Raw genomic sequence first — 14,835 nt, forward strand, 5'->3', positions numbered from 1 at the left:
AGGTAGTTGTTTATTAATTTCTCTTCATTAGGGTTCTTGAGGTGTCCATTTTCCTCCTCTTTTGTTGAGCTTTTATTATTATAACCTTTATGGTGAATATGAATCCTTCTAGAAACTTTAAAAGCCATAATTCTTACTTTGTTCTATAACTCATTTGTTTTATGTGAAGAAAGGTAACTTCTTGTTATTTTAGCAGAGAGGAAGAATATTACAACTCGAGTTAGAATCCTTGTCTGAATTCACCTTATCCTTACCACTTAAGCTGGGTTCAAGTAAGTTTAAAATCAAATCTAGGCTTAATCTAGCTAGCACTTGATGTCTGCCATTGTTCACCAAAAAGCCTTTCTCATCCAGAAGATGGGTGTTACCCATCCAAGCCCAAAATTAAGACCCATAAATTTGAGCTCAAGGAAATGAGGTTGCCTAGATTTTAATCTCTTTTGGAATGAGCCGAGCCCTAGGTCCACTTTGGAGCTGACATTCTCATTCCGCTGTTACTCAACAAGTGATCCCAATTGACTTTTTTCAAACATAGTTTTCCTTTAGGCCCAAATATTATTGTGCAAGAGTAGGCGAGCATCCGTTTCTCTGTCTTTGTTTTTGGTCCAAAATGAGAGTAACAATTTCAATTCACAGCTTCTACCCAAGCCTGCTCTCGGTTAGCCTTCTTTAACATAAGAAGGCCACGGTGTTCCTAACATGGCTTAAGCTAAGGTTCATGTTTGTGCTGGTTCTTGATGCAACAAAGTTCTTTTTCATTACCATTCGTTTTTCTGTTAAAAGAAAAATCAATTCATGTGTGGATATTTTGGACCATCAATTGCAGCCAGACATCCTCCTGCAGGACCCAAGAGCTAGTCCTTCAGCTTTGGGAAATGGGTTAAAAAAGGCATTTAACTTCTAACCTTCGAGGTTGGAAGTAGTATCATGTAATCAGTTTTGTTTCAAACAAAGTGAGAGCTCTTGGGTTAGATTTAAATCCCCATCAAAACCTTCTTATCCTGAAAGGACTAATGTATATCCTTTCAAACCCAATTTTATTTTTAGAATGTCAATAATAACTAAGAAAATTTTGGTTTTGGAAAGTCTAATTCAAATGAGAATTCTTGGTTCTCATCAATCGAGATATATATCCACTACCCAATTGAAATTGAATGCTGAGCTTGTCCATTATGGCATGAAACGTGTCATACACGTTTGTATTCATCATAGTGATGCTCCCCATTAGCCCCATTTCATCTAAAGTCTATCTGTCACAGTAAAATTTTTCCTATTTTCTCTGAAAAACAATCCAATAATGAATCAGAACTATTTATGCAACTTTTGTGTGAGTGCTGGCTATGAAATATCTGCATATGATCAATACCATTCTTTTGAACCTTGCATGTCTGAGCCAGCTCAAAAAATAAATAAATGATGTTCTATCATTGAATTTTGCAAAAAGATAATGGAATCATAGGTGCCAAAGTCAAGGGAGGCGAAAAGGTTGCATACTTCAAACTTTTCATTGGGTTTCTTTACTTTGGTAAGCACAATCATAGAGCATCGTGATGCTCTTTGTTACTATCATTTTGAATTTTTGAGAAAGGGGGTATATTACATTTTTCGAGGAAATCTTAATATATGACTAAATTTATTTTTTGGAAGTAATTAATTCTTTTAAAAAAAATTATAACATTTATTAGACTCAATACCGTAATACTATTTCAAGTCTCTTATTTATAATGCTAAAGACTCATGACATACTCCAACCCGTCTGGGCAAAGAGAAGCTGTACATTTGTCACATAATAGCCATTGGGTAGACAATGGCACTCACAGCAAAAAGTCCTAAAATTTCTCATGAAGAGCCAACATCCCGTAAACAAAAAGTGGACGGCTCAACAGCATCCAAGATAGGCTAACCTGATTACAGCTAATCCTGTTTCAAAAAGAAGTCAAATATTATCAGAACATCTCTAATAAATCTGAACAGAAAATTGGAAGTAACCAATTTAACAGAGCAATGTCTCCAACCAAGCAAATATGACAAAATATCTAAAGCAAAAATTGGTAGACAATAAGACATTGCCTTTTGTAGACAGGAACAAAGCAGGGTTTGTGTAGCTTATGGTGGAGAATGGATATGCATGGAACATTGCACCAATAACGCTCTTAATCAGGCTAAAATTTTTTGCCATATCTTGCAAGCAAAGACCTTTAAAAAGGATAATGCTAACCACAAGCTGAAAAACAAGTTGCTAGAATCATTTGTCTTGTCAGGAAAGCCATGACCCTATCTGATTCATTGATCTCCTGCTTTGCAGTACAAGCACCTTCTTAATTCTTATCCAATTCATAATGATCACTCAACTTTAGGTCTATTTCTTTGCTCACTACGTTCATGCTTTAAATAGCAAAAACATTAACTAAACAAAACTCTAATTATGTTGAAATTACACATGCAGACACACCAATGTGATCCATGTCTAAGAAAAATCAATGAACCAGTTATGGAAAAGTGGAAGATGTAAGTCCATGGAAATATGGGTGATAAAAATGATCATGTTTCATATATTTCTCTTTTTTTTATTGTCCACATAGATAGCGGAACTGTAACGAACCATTTTAATGGATACCTCCTGTAGATACTAGATTTTGGTTAATACTTTTACTCTAAAGAATTACGTTACAATATAATGTTGTACAGAGAACAACCAGAACAAGTGAAGTGCTACTTCATGCAGAATAAGTAAAACAAGTGAAGTGCTACTTCACGTAGAATAAGTAGAACAAATGAAGCGCTACTTCACGCAGAACAACTAGAACAAGTGAAGTGCTACTTAAAGCAGAATAACTAGAATAAATAGAACACTACTACATATAGAACAATTAATGCAAGTAAAACAACTACTTCGAATAGAATAACCACTTAACTTGGATGACAGTGAAAGCAACTCGGAATAAGTGGCAGGGTTCATGAGTTACTTTCATTTTGGGATGTTCTAGAGAGTTTGGCTTGGTGGCTCAGATATGGAGGTAATTAAGAGGTCTTCCTCTTAACCCTTTCCTGAAGTACAAGTGTTTCACCCTCTTACCTTATTCTCGTATACTTATTCATGTACAGCTTATTCTCTTGTACTTATTCTCATACAGCTTCTTCTCTTGTACCTATTCTTGTACACCTCTTTTCTATTACCTTTACTTGATAACAAGTCTTACTATATCCAATTACAGTAACGGTTACTTACATTAATATTCTTCATAATAATGTCATTCATTAGGCGCATTAAAGCCTATTTTTATGTAACCGTCACTTTTAGCACAATTCATTTGGAAGGACTCTTCTCTCCCCCTCCAAGCTAACACATTCTCAACTTGAGAGCTTCTCTCTCTAAATTCTCTCTCTAATTATCTTGTACTCTCTAAGTCTCTTTAAGTCTCTTCTTATTGTCTTCCACTTGCCACAGCACTTAGTACTTCAGGAACTGCTTCAATCTTCCTCTCTGCTGCCTCTGGCACATCCTTTTACTTGTTTGCAATGCTTCCTCTCCCTATCACAAGAACCCCCTTTACACCTCCCAATTACATCGTCTACTTGCCAATGTTACTATCAATGTATTTCTGTACCTAATGGCCGCTAAATAAAAACATACATGTGAACAATCATGCAATTAACTAATAATGAAGAAAATACTATATAATGTGCATTTAAACAACATTTTTCTACATCATATTAATTGTCAATATGCCTAGTTGATGTTGAGATTTGAACTTTTGATGATCTTTCAAATCAAAATTTTAATAGAGTTCTTATCAACTGTATTGTTAAACTTAACTTGGGAGATTGATATAACTTGACTGGTGACTAACTTATCATTATTAAGTGCTTCAATTAGTCATTACTAATTTATTATCTCATACAATCAAGAATAGTTATTGGAAAAATAGTGATATTTCATATGGCTTCTATCCCACATTGTTTAAGTACAAAAGATGTCAGTGCTTTATATAAACAAACTTATTATAGGTTTGTTGTAAGCAAGCAATGAATGTGGACTCGTGCGAATGTGATAACAAGCCGAATTTTGCGAAAATGCAAATACCTTTCTTGCATGCGAGTATACATATGGACCAAGCTTAAGTGATATTTTGTAACTTGGTGATTTATTTTTTACCTTATTTGAATTAGTCTTTTTTATCGTGGTAAAGAGTTAATCTTTGATTGAATCAATCTATCAAATTCAATTTTTATAATGTTATAGAACGTTATAGACTCAGTCTTCCAAAACATTGTATAACGTTATAATTTTCTCTTAATTTTCTACGTATACACATGAACCAAGCCCAAGTGATATTTTGTAACTAGGTGATTTATTTTTTACCTTATTTGACTCAGTCTTTTTTATTGTGGTGAAGAGTTAATCTTTGATTGAATCAGTCTATCAAATTCAGTTTTTATAACGTTATAGACTCAGTCTTCCAAAACATTGTATAACGTTATAATTTTCTCTTAATTTTCTACAACGTTATTGATAATTCTCCTCTATCATTCTTTTTGCACCAAGTTTCATACTCCGAAGGGACAAAAATTATTCTTAAGGATAGTGCATCACATCTCAGACTAGTTCTAATTATCATTTGTTTTGATTTTTTGCCAACTATCTTAAGGATAATGGATTTTCATGCTGATAATGTTCTCATCGCTATTGTTGCTACCATTACCACTATCACTGTTATAAACACTATCAATTCAATGCAAGACAGAATCCAACATCATCAACAAAAGAATGATAATAAAAAAACTTGATTATAAATCCAAAGCTACTCATCCCACCTTAAAAAAGAAGGGTACTTGTTTTGTTTGTAGAAAGTCAAGGCATCATACATCACAATGCATGAAAAAAGCAATGGAAAATGACATACTTGTTAATCTAAGAGTCAACTTAGTTAAAGTAGATGAATCCAATGACGTAATTTTTGCAGTCATTTCTCAAGCCAATATTGTGGCCAATGTGAAGGAATAGGTAGTAGACTCAAGTACTATCAGGCATATTTGTGCAACAAAAATACCTTTTGCCTTCTATAATCCAATAGGGGAAAGGGAAGAGATAATATATCTTGGTGATTCTCGAACTACTAAAGTTCTTGGTAAAGGAAAAGTCCTTCTCAAGCTCACATCTAACAAGACCCTAACTCTGTATGATGTTGTACATGTTCCTAATATAGAGGCAAACTTGATTCATGTAGCTCTATTGGGCAAAGTTGGAGTAAAAGTATCATTCAAATATGAGAATATCATAATGACAAAGAATAATGTGTTTTGGGTAAGGGATACTATAATCAGAGACTTTTTGTACTTAACATTACAAATGATATGAATGAAAATGCTAATTCTCTACTTACATGGTTGACTATTTAGTTATAGCATGGTAGATTAGGACATGTTAGCATTCTTTATATAAAGAAAATGTAATCACTAAGTTTAATTTCTAGTATTAAAAATTCATTCTTTAGTAAATGTGTAACATGTGCTAAAACAAAATTGACTAAGAAAACTTGTATTTTAGTAAATAAAGAATTTAAATTGTTAAGTATAATTCATACTAATTTAGGAGATTCGAAACAAACTATGACTAGATGTGGTAAACAATATTATATTACATTTATTGACGACTACTCTAGCTTTAGTAATGTTTATTTACTTAGGTATAAAGTTGAAACTTTTGACATGTTTCTTAAGTATAAAGTTGAAGTAGAAAATCAATTGAATAAAAAGATAAAAAGAATTAGATCAAATAGAGGAGGTGAATATATATATTGATTAATTATATTTATGAAAAAAAAATTCATAAAATTACTCTTTCATATTCCCTTGAATCAAATGAAGTAGCTGAAAGAAAAAATTGAACATTAAAAGAAATGATGAATTCTATGCTTGTTAATTCTAATGCATATGAAAATTTGTGAGGTGAAGCTTTATTATCTTTAAATCATATTCAAAATAGAATTCTTTATAAGAAAACTGGTAAAACACCTTTTGAATTGTGAAAACACTATTTTTCTAACTTAAAATATTAAAAAGTGTGGGGGCGTCTTGCTAAGATTATGCTTCCTGATTTTAAGAAAACAAAAATTGGCTCTAAGACATCTGATTACATGTTTATTGGTTATGTTGAACATAGTATTGTATATAGATTTCTTTTATTAAAAAGTGATATTCTTGATAATAAGACAATTATTGAAATAAAAAATGCTGAATTTTTTTAGCATATTTTTCCATTGAAAATTGATACAATTTCTCATGCATCTTTTTTTAAAAATGATTTTGAAATACAAAATGATGATTTGAGAAAGAATAAAAGACCAAGGAAAAAAATTTCTTTTGGTAATGATTTTTACACTTATCTTGTAGATAATAATCCTTTAACTTATATTGATGCAATTTCTTTTAAAGAAAATCCATTTTGAAAAGAAGCTATAAAAAATGAGATTGATTCTATTTTACAAAATCAAACCTAAAAATTAATTGATTTACCACTTGGAGCTAAACTAATTGGTTGTAAATGAATTTTTAGAAGAAAATTTAATCCTAATGGTTCTATTGATAAATACAAAGCTAGATTAGTTGTTAAGGGTTTTACTCAAAAACAAAATATTGACTATTTTGATACTTTTGCTCCATTAACAAGAATTTCATCTATTCGTGTTTTATTTGTCTTAACTTTAATTTACAAACTTGTTGTTAATCAAATGGATGTTAAAAAAGCTTGTATAAATAGTTATTTAAAAGAAAAAAATTATATGACAGAACCCAAGAGATGTGCTCTTCTTGGTCAAGAAAACAAAGTTTGTAAATTGATTAAATCTTTATATGGCTTAAAGCAAACACCAAAACAATGGCATAAGAAATTTGATCAAGTTCTTGTTAGTAATTCATTTTCTATTGTTGGAGTTGATAAATGTGTGTACACAAAAACGATTCATAGTAAATGTGTGATTATTAGCTTATATGTTGATGATATGCTTATTTTTTGTGCATGCATTGATGTGGTAAATAAAACAAAATGTTTTTTATCTTCTAAATTTGATATGAAAGATTTAGGAAAAACCAATATTATTTTAGATGTTAAAATCATAAGATGTGATAGTGGTCTAATGCTAACACAAAAGCATTATGTTAAGAGGTTACTTAAAAAGTTTGGACATTTTAATGTCACAACTATCAGTACTCCTTATAATGTTAATAAACAATTAAAGAAAAATAAAAGGGATAGTGTGGTTCAATCTGAGTATACTTACATTATTAGGAGTCTAATGCATTTGATGAATTATACTCGACTTTGATATAACTTATGTTGTATATAGACTAAGCAGATATACACAAAGTTGCAATTGAGATCATTGGACTCCCTTAAGCAGAGTAATGAAATATTTGAGAAGTACTATAAACTATAATATTTTATACAATGGATTTTGCACTGTATTAGAAGGGTATAATGATGCTAACTAGATCTCAGATTTAGATGAGACAAAATCCACAAGTGGTTATGTATTTACCCTTGGTGGGGTGTTGTTACTTGAAAATCAACCAAACAAACAATAATTGCTAAATCTACAATGAAATCAGAATTTGTAGTTTTAGAGTTGGTTGGCAATGAGGTGGTTAAGAAAACTCTTAATAGATATTCCATTCAAAATGAAACCAATACCTTCTATGTCTATGCATTGTAATTTCCAAGCAGCAATAGCCATTGTAAAAAATAAAACTTTCAATGGTAAGAATAGATACATTCGTTTGAGACATGATGTGGTAAAGTAGCTGCTTAGAGATGGAATGATGTCCATTAATTATGTGAAGTCAGAGCTGAATTTGGCCAAACCTCTGACTAAACCCCTGGAAAGAAAATTAATTAATGATACATTGAGGGGAATAAGACTTAAACCAGTTAAGAAAAATCAATAATAATGGATACCCAACCTATGTAAGTGGTGATCCTATAAATTAGGTTCATATGGGTTATAACAAGTTATTTGTTAATAAATTAATACACTATTAAAATTATTGTCCCTTCTATGGTGTGTGAATAGTGCAAGATTACAATGTAAAAGAGGTTAAGTTAAACTTTTAATGAATTTCATATTTCTTATGAATGGTGTATTAAATTGTGGTATACACTTGATGAAATCACCTATATAAGTGTGGAGTGAAACCACTCCTATGAGAATAGTGACAAATTCTCTAGAGCATTTATGAATAACCAGGCACACGCATGGCCTATTCCCGTAAAATTACGTTAAACAGTAGAAATTGTGAGGGAGTAATGTAATTAATGAAAATCATCTTTCACATAAAGAATATTTGGTTTATATAAGTTATAAACTTCACCAAAATTCTATGATTTATATTTCATTCTTTCTAGGCCTAATTCATAGCTCAAAAAGCACCAGTCTCGATGTATTACACTCAAGTGAGATTAAACCTAGCAAAAACTTTTTATTATAAAACCTTATGAAATATGTGAGAGATTGTTGGAAAAATAGTGATATTTTATAAAGCTTTTATCCCACATTGCCTCGGTACAAAAGATGTTAGTGCCTTATATAAGTAAACTCATTATGGGCTTGTTGTAAGCAAAAAAAGAAAGTGGGCTCGCACGCACTTAAGATCGGGCCAAGCCTTGAGAAAATGCAGATTTCCTTCTTGCGTGCGAGTATACACGTGGGCTAATTCCAAGTGATATTTTGTACCTTGATTATTAGACTCACTCTAGAATATTATGATAAAGAGTTAGTCTTTGATTGAATCAGTCTATTAGACTCAGTCTATAATATCGTGGTAAAGAGTTAGTCTTTGATTGAATCAGTCTATCAAACTCAATGTTTATATTGTTAGAAAGTTATAGACTCAATCTTTTAGAACATTGTATAGTGTTATAATTTTCTATTGATTTTCTGCAACATTGTTCTTAATTCTCCTTTATCCTTAGCATATAAATATCAGCATCAACCTCAGTTCCCACCACACCTCAATTCACACATCTTCTCTTATTTGCTTTCTTGCCTTCCTCTACGTCCCTCACTTCTCTGTTTTGCTCGGTTCTTTCTTTCTAGTTTTTAAATTTTTTAGTGTTCTTGGTATCCATGATAATTTGTACAAATTAATTAGAAATAGTCTATTGAATCCTGAGGATAATCGTTGTAAAGAGTTGTCCATTCTAAGAATACATTTCAACAATTAAGACTTTGAGATTCTTCAATAGTGGCGGATCCAAGATTTTGTATGAAATGTGGCTAAAGAGTAATCACACAAAGTCGTGGATCGAATCAATGATTCAATTCAGAGTAAAAAATTAATCACTTTTGAAATAAAATTAAATTAAAATGTAAAATTTTATTAACAATTTGAATATAAGTTTGCAAATTTCTAAATATAAATAGACATAAAGTAGAAAAAAAATTAATATTAGATTTTCACATTAGGGTTTTTAAGTTATGCTCAACATGCTTTCATTCTTTCAAATTCATCGATAACTAAATCCGTGTTAATGTTTTTAGTAATCACTTTGTGCTTATTTAATTTGAAAAAGTAAGAGAAGATTATTGAAAATTTTTAAATATTTTAATCATATTGTTATTTAGTTTTTCATATGAACGTATGACATATTTGCATAATTGCTTAAATCAAATCAACAGATTGTAAGAAAAATCAAAGTAAAAGATTATACTCTTCAAACAACTAAGCAATACATCTTTTACTCTATAGGACCATAACATATTTTATACAATAATAAAAAAAAATTCTAGCAAAGTTACACTAAAAAAATAAAGGATTTTTAAGAAAAATACATATTATATAAGCATTTAAATCGAATCAACAGATTGTAAGAAAAATAAAAGTAAAAAATTTTACTTTGAAAGCAATTATACTCTTTAAACAGAGTTAAGCAATGCATCTTTTACTTTATAAGAAAATAAGAAAAATAATTTCAAAATTTCAATTTACTCTTGTAGTTAAGCAATCATCTTTTACTCTATAAGAAAAAAAAATAAGAAAAGTAATTTTAAAATTTGGGTTTAGTATAAGAAAAAAAGAAAAATAAATTTAAAATTTGAATCTCAAAAGATTTGAACCCAAGCCTCTAAAATTTAAGATAAATAACTTACCACTATGCCAAACAAATTCAATAAATTAAATAAGGATGACAAATTTATATATTTTTAATTTTATACTCATAAAATAGGAAAACCCCAATTAATCATGTGGCCAGATGAGAACCAAGATAGTGTACGAGTATCCTATTTTCGTCCATATCGATAGCATCCCAAAACTGAGTATACACAGCTAAAATACTATTTGTCTTGCAATATAAGACTGTTCTTTGTTTTATTATTATTTTTTTTTTGGAAATGAATTAGAAAACGAAGGAAATGATATCATCTTATCTTATTATAGGGAAGATTGTCGTTAGCATAATTAGACACAGTAAAGTAATTTAATTAAAAACAAAAATCTGCCCAAAGTGGCAACCGCCCCACTTAATGACTTAATTAATGATGTTATTGAAAAGTAAAATGAAAACAAAAAACGAAATAATCATGTATCATGAGGCCTGCAATTGCAACAGTCTAATTTAAAGAAGCAAAGTGAAATGATATATCATTAATTATTCTAATCTAAAGAAGCAAAGTGAAATGATATATCATTAATTAGCATTCAATGCGAAAGACATATATAGTTAAGATTTCTTAGCTTAGGTCAAATGTTAATAAAGCACCAAAAATAAATTATTGACATACTTTTTTTATTAAGGTATATTAGTGAATTGAGACGAGGAATTATTAGGATTGTGTATTAAATAAAGCCCCACGCAGCTTTTTTTTTTTTTTTGTAATAATTAATTAGCCTCGTATAATCATATTCATTGGGCCCAAAACTCAGCCGCAAATTAGCTAAGTATTAAGGCCCACCAAGACGTGATTGAAGATTGATATATTTGTTATTTGATGATAATTACAGCAAAGACGATAAGCTTTCGGCAAGCTGACAAATAAGGCATGAAAAAGCTCTCAAATAAATTCTTTCTATTAAAATGTTTAATTAAATTATTATAGATATATTTAATTATTAGATTTAATTAAGTCATTAAATTTGCATCCAAAAAAAATTTAATCATTGAACCAATATTAAAGTACATCAAGATTAATTAGATATACAATTATGACATATTCCGATTTTGTTAATTTTTATTTTAATTGTTCGTAATGCGATTTTTTTCACATAAAAAAAATAACACTCTAATAAAGCATTACTCAACATATATAATGTAATTAATATATTTAAGAAGAAATCAATAAATAAACTAAATAAATAACATAAAATTAGACATAATTCACATTTGATAAAACTTGAACTTAAAACAACGCTTCATTGGCACAAAATACGATATTTACATAGTAAAATAAATAAAGGATAATCTTACCAAAAATAAATAAAGGGAAAGTACAGTGCATGTTTTTTCCATGGATGAAGATCCTACATGAACATTGAAAATGGTATTTGAAGTTCTCATTACGTTTTGGCTTTATCTATATTCCTCTCACAAAATTGATGTGTAAGAAAAATAATTTTCAAATATATATATTATTTGTAATTAATTAATGTTTTGTTTGAAAATTTTGTAATTAATTCGTGTGATAAAAGAAAATTAAATAAGAAAGAGAAAACATATTTTTCAATGAACAAGTTTCATAATGAGTTGAACTCTTCATCACCCACACCATCAATAAATCCTTAGTTACCACCTTCAACTGCTAATGACCATTTTCTGTTAGTGACAAAATCATTGTTAATTTAGTAATATGGAACATTTTCTTTCGTACTCAAAATCAAAATTCGATCTACCAATATCTTGGTCAATCTTAATTAACATGAAACTGGGACTCAAATTTATAAAACCTTTAATTATTTTGAATTTCAATCCAAAAACCACTTATAGATTCATTACAGATCTTTCAAAAGTTATTCCCAAGACTTCAAGCAAGCTCTTTGACTAATCAGCAATATAATAAATAAAAAAAAGGAACAAACAATTAATAAGATAGCATGTACTAATAAATATATTTGTTAATTGCAAAAGCAAACCTAACTATGACCTTTACTTCAGTCTATGGTTCTCTTTCCATGGATTTTATTCTAATAATTTCTTTTCTTTTTTTGAAAATAATATACTAATAATTCTAATAACAACAAGTTGCTCATTACAAAATTGGACGAAATTACCAAGTATATAGTACAAATGATATATTATACATACATTTCATAGTAATTTAAAATGGTTATAAATTTATAAGTCAAATGATCTTTTTAAATTTAATTTTAGTCAGTGATGATTTGACATATATATATAGATATAGATATATAGTTAATGCTCACGTTGAATATATTTTATTACAAGTTAGTTATGGAAATATTGTTTTGTTCTTATCCAAAATTAAAGGAAAAGTAGTATAAATCTTAATTATAAGACATTTTATCTCTCAAACTACGTATTAATCTTAAAAAAAGTTGTTTATCAACATACTCTGAATATTCATAGTTGCAGATCCGACGCTGACACTAATTGAAAAGGCTTAAGATAGAAGAAATGAAATTAGGTTTTAGTATGTAGTGCCAACTATTAAATGTAATTAGTAAAAAGGTAGTATACATCAACCACTTTATACATTTATCAACAGTTTCAAATAATAAAAAAGAAAGAAAGAAAGAAAGAAAAAGATAAAGTGGGCATTAGAAAAGAAAATGGACAAACATACATTTTCATACCTGTAGTTCTCACATTGACACTAATCAAAAATCATTAGCTAATCAAATAAGATTAGTACTTTAACAGCTTTTCAAAAAAAAAAAAGATTAGTACTTTAACAAACCTTTTTAATACACACAATTGGAATGCATGGTTTTCTACAATGTGGGACATCTCAAAAAATGATATGACACCCATCCAATAAATTTCTCAAGGAACACGTGTCAGATCCATAAAATCTTAGGCTTTGGGCCAAAAAAATGTATAAATGATTTTTTTTTTGGTGTGTAATTTGTCATATGTGAAGACAGAATGAAGATGCACAATCCAAATTGGATTTAGGAAAACAAAACATATTAATTGGCAATGTCTCTATGGTCAAGATTCTCATGCTTGGTTGTCTCATCGTGGCTTATCTCTTCTCCAAATACATTTCTGCTTTATGGCTTTGAGTCAAATCATCCCCCTTGAAGATGTGAAAATGTGGAAGAGAAGGGGGGGGAGGGTGGTGGAGCACTTCCACACTTAGCCAATTTTCCACTCAAAAATACAATAGAAAGTGAACAAGTTTGTGTGGAAAAAAACAACCTTATAAAGTGTTGCAATTGCAATTTAGATCATGGAGTGAGTTTGGTAATCTTTTGTGGGTCATTGCCATTTCACTTTGGACCCCCCCCCCCCCCCCCTTTCCCTCTTCTGGGTTTTGGTCAAGGGTGATTGGGGGCTTAGCTTTCAAATCATTTTGGATTGATTATTAGAGCAGACAACTAAATCCAGGGGGACCAAGATTTTATTGAGGAGAAAAGAGGGCATGAACATCTACAAATTCAACAGCTTTTACTTCTTACCTCTCGTTTTGTTTTGTGTTTTGTGTTTTTTTTCTTTTTTTGTGGTCTGCTGTTTTCTGATTCTCTCACTATTCTACTCTTAAACAGTTGGTCAAATGGTTCATTCTCAGCTTTAATTCAAAATCGAGACGATGCTAACAGCTAACAAGGTCTCCGTATCTATCTCATAGTTTAGGTTTCAATTCTTGGAGAATGATCCATGATCGTAAATGGTTGTTTCTTTGAAGGCTTCTTTTCAAACTTTGATTCTTTAAAACTGATATCAAGAACTTTGTGACAACTTATTCATTCTAAAATTCAACCAAATTCTTTTCCATTATAGTTATATACCGATTATTAAAGTTGTTGTTGAATATTACTAATATGGTTCATATTTGATACACTCTCAATATTTAATATTTAGATATTATCACTTAGCCACAAAAGTGTCATTTCATAAATGTACAACAATAAAATTTCTAAATTTTTCCAAAATAAATATTTTTAAAATTTTGAATATTTATTTTTTAGAGTTCTCAATTTTTAAATATTGTATTTATTAATGAATTGATAAAATTGGATTCATTGATAGTATATGTGTACTATATATTGACAATGCATCAAATATAATCCTTTGCTAATATTGGTAAATATATTGGCCTTAACAAGTAGGTCAAGGTTTAGAGTAGACTTATAGATGAATATTACAACCTATTTTTATACAAAAATTCAGTGCAAAATTACCTTTTCACCAAATTTCTTTAGATGCTATTCATTTCCTTCATGTTGAAGGTGCCCCTCTAAACCACAAGCAAAGCCTTGTTCAGTTGGCTAAAACAGGAGACATCCCCTTTGACAATTCATCCCTAAAAGCGGCCTATGACACTAAAGTCGTATCTTGATTCAATGAAAATGCAACTTGTTTGTCCATACTCCATACATAAGAAAGGTATGCTAACCAACTTGTTCAATAATTTTCTGTCCTTTCACTTATTTTTATACTATTGCTTGCTCCCAAATAGCCAAATTAATATAATTACATGCATTTCCAGTTGCCTCAAAGGCTGAGGAATTTATCAAAGATAATTTAAGTTTATAGCAGTCTACATGGAGTTAGATTAAAGATTGATTTACTGTGCATATGTTGGGTAATCTAGTTGATAGTAACCTCCCATATTATGTATAATTTTTACAAGACACAGACAAAAGAAAGATTGTAGAATA

The sequence above is a fragment of the Theobroma cacao genome, chromosome 9 (assembly GCF_000208745.1).
Source record: "Theobroma cacao cultivar B97-61/B2 chromosome 9, Criollo_cocoa_genome_V2, whole genome shotgun sequence".
NCBI lineage: Eukaryota > Viridiplantae > Streptophyta > Magnoliopsida > Malvales > Malvaceae > Theobroma > Theobroma cacao.